This window comes from Zootermopsis nevadensis, unplaced genomic scaffold (genome assembly GCF_977971745.1).
Source record: "Zootermopsis nevadensis isolate Lab colony 2312 unplaced genomic scaffold, Znev_1.0 Znev_ptg000015l, whole genome shotgun sequence".
Taxonomy (NCBI): Eukaryota; Metazoa; Arthropoda; class Insecta; order Blattodea; family Termopsidae; genus Zootermopsis; species Zootermopsis nevadensis.
The window spans coordinates 6,921,356-6,929,795 of NW_028259147.1; the positions used below are offsets into that span (position 1 = coordinate 6,921,356).

The 8,440-nt window shown below is 37.1% G+C and overlaps 1 protein-coding gene across 4 annotated transcripts in view; it reads right to left on the reverse strand.

Moving 5' to 3' along the window:
• Positions 1–7,723, reverse strand: part of LOC110831200 (uncharacterized) — a 50,643-nt gene extending 42,920 nt beyond the window's left edge. For 2 of the 4 annotated variants that reach the window (XM_022066922.2, XM_022066921.2), the window contains exon 1: positions 7,361–7,716. The gene's annotated coding sequence lies outside the window, so the exon portion shown is untranslated. Of the gene's footprint in view, positions 1–7,360 lie in introns of all 4 variants that reach the window. The other 2 variants (XM_022066924.2, XM_022066923.2) reach the window with 2 other exon arrangements.
• Between the last annotated feature and the right edge of the window lie 717 nt (positions 7,724–8,440).

Here is an 8,440-nt window from a genome sequence, read left to right on the forward strand (position 1 = left end):
TTCTCGTAAGTCCACCACAGACTCATATCTTTAACACCATCACATAATCACATATTTCTAACAAATTGGGGGAGGGGAGAGTTGGGTTTAAGGCGGGGAAAGAATATTTCAGGTCCGTAAACCCACATTCTGCTTACGTGACGTCATATCCACTATTCTCTGCTATCATAATATTTCACCCCGTGGACAACAGAGACCTTCCTAGTGGCTTCAGAAACACGGCGTGGGAGACAATATTCACGGTGAGTCATCAACATTTTCGAGTGGTTATATCGAAAGACTTGTTCTGATGAACAAACAAACTGCCTGCATTTTAAGATGAATTAACAACTGACAATGCGATCTGTAAGTCTGCTGCACTATAGAAGCTGCATAAATTGAATTAGCCGATGCGGGCTGACTGCATATTTCTCAACAAATATGACGATCCAAGCCAGGAATAGAAACGAATCGTGCAGAAAGGACTAAATTCCGGACTATTAGAGAGAGAAAGAGGAATTCAGAAATAAGCAAAGGAACAAACAAAGAGAAAAAATTTGGAGAAAAAATATCAGAAAATACATCTGCCGCTTTTTAATTTTTTCAGTTGTATTTGTAAACATAAATGGCGAATTTGTAATTTATCATATCAGTTTAAAGAACAAGACAACATTTTAAAACATGGCAGATATTACACTTCACATATTCCTCAGTAATTCTGCTAATTCATTTGTTCACTACAAACCCAGAGGGTTTCCCCGTACATCATCTACCTCACACTTTACGATCCATACATCTAATTATTATCAGCAAGTATAAACATGTTTATATACTGTGTAAAACGTAACACCTTCATATGGGATTAAAATCGAAAATACATAACAGTCTCTGAATATAACAATTAAAAATTACACAAGAACCATATTAAACAATTTAAGTTCTCGAAAAATTATTTTTGGCAGAGGGAAAGATAAAGCCGTCCATGGTTCTAAACTAAGAGCCACAACATACATATGGGACAGCGAACACTAGATGAAAATGGGTGATCATTAGTAAAATTCTCTAGAGTAAAATTCCATGAGAACTCTTTGAGCGGTCCTTGCTTTCTGTCTCCATCATCACGGCGACAAGTGCCTGATAATGGAGGCAATAAGCAGCTCTGAAACGTCGATCAGTTGTTACGAGACTACACAGCACAGCATCGCAGAAGACGGTCACCTTTGTACTCAGTTAAATCTCACAACACTGCATTAGTTAGTTAATAATCAGACGGCAAATAAGTCAATAATTTTGTCTGTCAATGTATTTACTTCGTTGATTAGTCGGTTAAGTTGCCAAATAGCTTATTAGCTACTTATATTTAAGTAAAGTAGAGACAGAGTACACATTAGAGCCGACAACTTACGTTTATGTCATCATTTGTTTACATTAGTAGGGTTCATTAGCCCGAGATCTTAAGAAAACGCTGTGGGCACTTAAGTAATCAGACGTGTCTGGGATGAAATTCACAAGCGATGCCTAGCACTTCATAAATTCTGTCTTCTAAACCTCGAGTTATGCCTTCGCAAATGAATTATTGTTGAAAACCTTGACAGTACGCTTTGTTTTCTTTCCTAAGTTATATTGCTGTATGAAATAACGAAGAGATAATAATTTTAGAACCCACGAAGATTAATAGCCGCACCTCTTAATGTGAATGTAGTCAATTTATCTTTACTTCTGAAAAAGTACTTTATGTTTCTGTTTGCTTAGTCTGCAAATTATCCGTACAGGAAACGAGTTTCGAAGTCTTACTGAGTAATGCAAAATTTTAGCAAGTCTTTAAGTAATCTAACACATTTTTGGCGCAATATTGTAGACAGCGATGTTGTTTCGTTAAATAAAGGAGACGGTTCATGCTAATTATTTCAGAATAGAAACAGGAGACATAAGGAATTTAAAACAGCATAGCTGACCACCATAATCCACTAACAGGTCTTTCGACTGTGACATTCACATGACGTTACTGCTATACCAGTCCCCTTTAGCAGATAACATTTAAGAGACTGTTCTGATGTCAACTGTGACCTTATTGGTTGTGATTCCAAAAAGTGGTTACCGATGTTTCGGAAGAACGTATTACCTCCATTTTCAAGGCTGAAATGTAAGATTAACATGGAGTCACAACACAGACAATCACAACCAACAACTTAACCGCCGTAAGAACCTCAAATATCAGATATTTGGAAAATACCTAAAGGAAAATATTTAGAAAAGAAAACATTATCTCTGTGAAGTGTGTTGATTTATTCTGGGCCTCTGTAATGCTTCGGCCTTTGACCTCTCGGATGACATACAACTTGCAGCATAAAGATTCATTTTCTTTATTAACACCTTCATGATGCAAAACGAAAAATACAGTGAGAAATTTGGTGTTAGCTATTACTTTGACGTGTCGGAAATGAATGACCAAGTTGTTGGTCGGGATGAAGCTTGGTAGCGAGGCTTCAGGGCGAACCGGTTCTGATTATTACATTATTTATAAATGATCGATATGAATTGATTACTTGGTACAGCAGCTAAGTCACGTTCAAACTCAGCTACGAAGTAAATTAGTTCATTTCGAGTTCGCATTCCATTAACTGTCTCTACGATAGAGACAGTTTCTTCAGAACCAGATAGACGCTTATCTGGTCGAGAAACGTCCGTGTTTCCATGGAACATGAAGGTTTATAACATTGTTAACTGCAGAGTGCAACTGACCCTAACCTGAGTAAGATTAATCTAGTAAATAACCTCACATCTTAAGTCTCTAAGATCCATTTTAATATTATCCTCCCGTAACCCTGAATTCTCCTAAACAAGCCTTTTATTCCTAGTCCATGACTACCTTTGATGATATAAGCTCCTCAAGAAGGACTCTGCTCAGTGGATTTAGTTGAATTTGTGACGAAGTAGGCTCCTGTTTTTGGGATACGCCCTCTGGAAACAATTGACGTTAGGTGATGCGTTACCATTGTATGGAAATTAGAGCAAGGCTCACTAATGCCTCTGTCACCATTACTAGCGCGCATGTTAGTTGTGAAGATCAAGGCTGATGTAATATCTTTGGAAAGCAAAACCTGTATTCGTATCTTATAATCGGAAATTTTCGTTCTGCTGCAACGTACTGGCTATATATATATAAGCGAAAATGTTTTATGTAAGACCATGAACTTTGAGGTTCTCACGGCGCTGAATATGCCCATGGTGTTATTCTGGATCGTGAAGCCATTTTGACGTCGGTAGTCACGTGCAAGTCCACACGACGTTCCAACCAACAAAATCACAATGGACATATTTATAAATAACATTAAAAAGAAAGAATACATAAACATGGATATAAACAAATAAAATCTTCCCGTTCTTTTGCGCTAGAGTCAGAGATTTGCTAAATCTTAATTTGAAGCAGTAAAACTATTAAAATAAGAATCAAACGATTCTCAAACATTTTGTGATAATGACAACTTCACTATACCAAAAGAATGTTGGACAGTCTTTAATGTCTCAGATACATTTTATACTGTCTTAGAAAACGTTTCAGGAACTGACTGCATTTCTGAATCCAGTTAACTGGTTGTCATTACACTGACAGATATGAATGGTATAGTTATTAAATTAATTTGATAGTAAACTAGTGAAGTAGATAACTACTGGATTAATTAAAAGGTCAGTTAGTCAGTCAGTTACATAATTAGCTAGTTATAAGAAAATCAGTTATTTACATTGCTTGATTAGATTGCGATTAGTCATTAACAGTAAGAAAGATAGTTTTTCAGGTAGTTAGTCAAACAGTTTATTCAAATTATCACTTAAAGAAGCCAAATATTAACAGCCTGATTCTTCAGCTTGCTTAATTATTTTGACAGATCTCATGGCGTAATGTTCATTATTAAGCATCTGCATATTTGTTCTGCAAGATGAATATTTGCTAGCAGTGGGGGAGGGGGTCAAGGATACTGGGTTCCAGGATCTGCAGAATGTCATGGCACGAATTTTGGCCTTGTATTAGGTTCGAACATCTCGTAACAGCTAGCCCTGAAGACAGCCAATCCGTTAGATTCTGACGCATTCAAATTTAAACCACGAAAAGCCACGATCATATGCTCTACAGACTATCAATGCTCACGATTCATTTATTAAAACAAATATACACATTAGTTTGGAGGGCGGAAGGAAACAAATTACAAAATGCATAAATTGCAATTTATTATACCTCATCCATCCTGGGTCAAAACATTTTATCCAACGCTCCGATTTTATAACGTTGAGTGATTTTGATATTCCACCCCCCTGGTTTGCCCCACCCCGCCTGATTTCACCCTTAAAATGCTATTCTCATCCCCGATATCAATTTTACATGTATGACCAATGTTCCTGAAAATATTCTCGAAGCAACATAATCTCGAAACTGTAATAGGCGTCAATCAAATGAAAGATAATGACGTCACGGGAGACGTAAGAGTGTCATCAGACCACTTTCAAATAACGTACAATGCAATTTTGCCAATTTCTCGAAGTGTGACACGCGTGAAGAATGGTTAATAAAACACGTCCTTGCAGTAGACAACCTGGAGATAACGGTATGTGGAAGTAAGGTGGAGCACCAAGGTTCCACCATGTCAACAGCAGCTTCGGCCTTGAATCAGTGTCCACAAGGTCAAGTTCCGCATGCTCGTATGTCCTTTATTTCGATTTTACTTCTGCAGTGTTAATGTAATCAACCATAGTACAGTCAAAGATCTGGATGTGCTTACGTCTTCGTTGTAACGTATAGCGGAATAATGAAGACATTGAAGATGGATGTCTTCTTGTATGTTGTGTCGTCTGGTAGAATTTTACAGACGTTAAACAAATGGTTTCTAAAAGCGAGGATTGGCTTGAGATATGGGTCCGGCCACAATTTTATTTTGTCAAACTGGTTCGCATATCTCAAACCTCTTCGAGCATGGCTTACTCATCGTACTAAGAATCTCTGAAACGCCGGTAAACTCCTACACATACTACAAGGCGCAACGTCCCGGAAGACGAGTCATTTTCATACTCGCTGCCATCGCAACCTAAAATCTAACATTGTTTTGCTTGCAGTCCTGAGTACGAAATCATCCCCAATTAAACGCAATACCAGCTCACAGCGATTTGGCACAGAACAGATACGAAGTGCACGTATTCTTCAAGCTTGTTCTTTTCGACTGTGTATACTACATTTGCCATATTACAGACGTAAATATAATGATGCAAAGATAATAACATTACAGATATCACACTGCAGAGTAACAAATTATTCTCATTGTATTAAGTTATTGACCAAATAACTAATGTTTCAAATACATATTGCAAATCGTAACGAAATATACAGTTCTGGTATATTTTATACTAGCTAACGTTGATCCCATAAAGCCCTACTGATCTGACTATCCTGATGAACTGCGCTCAACACTAACTAACTAGATGGCTTAACGAACTCGAAGGTTTATCGCCGAATTAACCAAAGCCCTCCACTGGACCCTGTCCTGGGCCAACAAAATCCAGTCTCCTTCAACTCCTATCTCCCATAGATCCCGCCTGACATTATCCTCCCATCTACGTCCAGGTCTTCCCAGCGGTCTCTTCCCCTCAGGCTTCCCGACCAACACCCGGTGCACACCTCTTGTCCCATCCATGTGCGCTACATGCCCCGCCCATCTCATTCTTCTCGACACGCTGTTCCTTATTTTTACAACTTCCCAATCCTAACTTACTTCACGTCTCTTGTGCAAAAACATTTTCCTGGGTACTCTGTTTTCAAAAACACTTAAATTCTATATTTTTCTTCTAGATAAACGTGGCCAAACCAGTGGTCCGTGGACCACATCCAGTCCGAGACCACTTTTAAGTATGCCTGCGAAATTATTTATTATTGCTACTTGTTATTACAAGCACGTTTATTTTCTTTATTTTGAAAAATTAGAAAAAGTCGTGATTCTTATCTCGTCTCCTGTTTTTCGTACATGCTGACTTAAAAACCCTACCGTAAAATGCAGATTTTCCAGATAGAAACTTACTAGATAAACGCTGTTGCAAGAGTAAATTTAAAATAATATAGTAAGTACCGCTAATTTCAATAAAATTTATATCTGAAAATATATCATGGAATTTTTTATTTTTGAATAGGCATTATTAAAGAAAAAGAAATTGCTTCTAATAGTTTTCAAAGATACCCATAGAAGACGGCTATGAAATGATTATCACATAAAGACACCTCTTTAATATTTGGAAGGTAAAAGTTTTTACTGAACAAATAAATAAGCTTGCCAGTCTCTGATCACTTTGTGATTGACTGAGTTTCGATTTCTGGCAGGACTAGCAACTTAACTGAACCACCACATCCAGACGGGCTCTCCGGGTCTCTTTATCTGAAAATAAACTGGCCAGAGCGTAAATGTAGGTAAACACATCAACTTTAGATTCCTAGAATGCATGGGACTTTACCTCTATTTCCGGTATTAGTGTTTAGGAGGTGTTGCTGAGATAAAGAGAGAAACTTTATCTATTTTCTGCCTTCGCTAAATTGTCTACTTAACTGCGCTTTCGAGTAAAATTGTAAAATTCTCTGTCATGGGTTATATGAAGACTTTCAAGGAAGACAGCTTTTACGGCGAATACATTTTTAAAACAGATTTTATCTTGGAAATCACCAAATTCTCTTCTGTACTAAAATAAGTTATTTACAACGTCGCGGTGAGTGCTAAATTTTCAAAACTCTTCCCTCTAAGCGATGATACAAGAATTATCCTGGGTGAATCACAATAAAAAATGATGTTCACTTTCATCTAAATCTAATGGGATAATGATATGTTGTTGATACATGAACCCAGTCATTATGGGAGACCAATAGGTTCGTGCTGTTAAAACCATCATCTTATTTACTTGTCACAAATGAATATTTCATTTTCATTTCTTACGTCCACAGATTATGTCAGCTGACAGGCAGAAACGTATCCAAACCTGTCCGCATATGTTTATAACGAGTTTACGGCTGTGATCGGTAAAACGGGACCCGAGGCATAAATTCAAGAACTAAAAAATAATAATATTACTAAATAATTTAAATGTTGCCAAGTTTGATCGATATAAACAAGGTTGGGATAGGAGCATAAACATATACTACTTGGTGGTTTTTACATATTTTTAAACGTAATTCAAAATGCAAATAGGGCCTAATATTAATAATTTTGTTTGCATTATCATTATAATTAATATTATTATTAAATGCAATTATTAGATTAGATTTTGGCATGGACAAGAATTAACTTTGTTATTTGGTCATTAACCCTTTGAAATCAAAACTCGTCTTAAAAATATTTAAGAATTCAATTCTTACCTGAAATAAAACACACTTCTCCATTACAAAGTTCAGTTGGCTAATGCTCTTTGAGGGAAATGAATGCTGTTTTCTGTGAGATTATGTGGAGCCGATAAATACACTCCGTGGGTAAAATGCAGAATTATTGACTGTTAATGAAGGTGGTACATATAACTACCACTGGGTTATAATAGGTTAAGATGAAGGTAGAAAATGATTTGAGAGACGAACCACACACCTTGCACTCCGCTCGACTAAGACCTAGGAGTATGTTGGCAGTACGCGTACGTTGGTGCGCTGTGTAGCTCACGGCCTGGCGAATCGTCATCCAAGCAGTGTCAGCAAATGTCTAAAAGGATTTATAGTTCTTCTGTTTCACAGATTAGGCCTCTGTGCCTGTTCCAATTCAGAATTGCTTCTGAAGCTATTAACCAGTTTAGACTTTTGGCAGTACTCCTTTGACATGTCGTTAACCCGACGCAAGGTCTCTACCTACGCAGAACAGCGCGGCGCAACACAACACAGAAAAATAGCATAGGCCTACATCTGTGCCTCGAGTGGGACTCGAACCCACGATCCCATTGTACGAGTGAAATGGTAGTTGTAGAAGTTAATTATGAATTCGGAACAGCCAGAGGGCCTAATCTTTGCATTTGAAGTTCAGGTCATTCAAAAACTATAGAAGTGATGCGATTAATAAAACTGCTTTCGCTGCTACCAGCAGAATTAACGGAATAAAACAGCACAATTCAGTAAAGAAAGAAATGGAGAAGTATTTTCGAAAACTATTGTATTAAATACTTGAAAGCACTCTTTTGGCTCTTAGTCGCTCAGGAAGAAACACAAAGTTATTACAATGCTCACAAGAGCTCGCCACTGGACACTATACTGTCCAGACACATTTTAATATTATCCTCCCTTCTAAAGGAAATATTGAAACTTCATGGCAATTTATTAATAATTGTTACTGACTTATTATTATAGACAGGTTCATATATCTGTCTTAAGAAATTTTAATAATTTGTGTAATTTTTCTCGGTTTTAAAAAAACCATCGATTGTAAGACGCGCTGTTGATTTAGGAATTTAATAGGTTTTC